Source organism: Hoplias malabaricus, unplaced genomic scaffold (assembly GCF_029633855.1).
Source record: "Hoplias malabaricus isolate fHopMal1 unplaced genomic scaffold, fHopMal1.hap1 scaffold_266, whole genome shotgun sequence".
NCBI lineage: Eukaryota > Metazoa > Chordata > Actinopteri > Characiformes > Erythrinidae > Hoplias > Hoplias malabaricus.
The window spans coordinates 46,883-47,500 of NW_027101206.1; the positions used below are offsets into that span (position 1 = coordinate 46,883).

A 618-nucleotide genomic window follows, 5' to 3' on the forward strand; every position below is an offset into this window, starting at 1 on the left:
TCAAGGGAGCGACCTGCCTCCCTATGCCCGCCACCGGCTCCCTCTAACCGGTGTACTGGCTCTCGGGGCCCGCGCCCCAGAGAACCAGAGTTTCGGAAATTGCACTAAGTCCAGACATCCAGGACCATTCAAGGGAGCGACCTGCCTCCCTATGCCCGCCACCGGCTCCTTCTAACCGGTGTACGGACTCTCGGGGGCCCGCGCCCCAGAGAACCAGAGTTTCGGAAATTGCACTAAGTCCGATTTTCGCCCACTACGAGACCTAAAACCGTCATCCAGGATTTCACAGGGGAGTACCCACCTCCCCTATGCCCGCCACCGGCTCCCTCTAACCGGTGTACGGAGTCTCCGGGGCCCGCGCCCCAGAGAACCAGACCTGGACCGGGGGTTTGCTTTCGCCTTCCCCCCCCGACAAATGTTTGAGTGGACGGGATGACTTTCAATGGATCGCGGTATATGCACCCGCTCTGCCACTTATGACACCCGCACTCAGAATCAGGTCGTTTACGAGTCATTTCGCACCCCGGATCAAGGAACATGCGCTTAGGGACGGAAGGGCGGACCGAGGCGTTCGTTAGCCCCGGCCCTGGTTCCAGTCTCGTGCGGCTCTGGTCACCG

General features: G+C 61.2%; 1 pseudogene; it reads right to left on the reverse strand.

The window, feature by feature from the left end:
• Positions 1–411: 411 nt before the first annotated feature.
• LOC136685326 (28S ribosomal RNA) overlaps positions 412–618 on the reverse strand; it is a pseudogene marked incomplete at its 5' end in the record, with an annotated part of 3,013 nt that continues 2,806 nt past the window's right edge.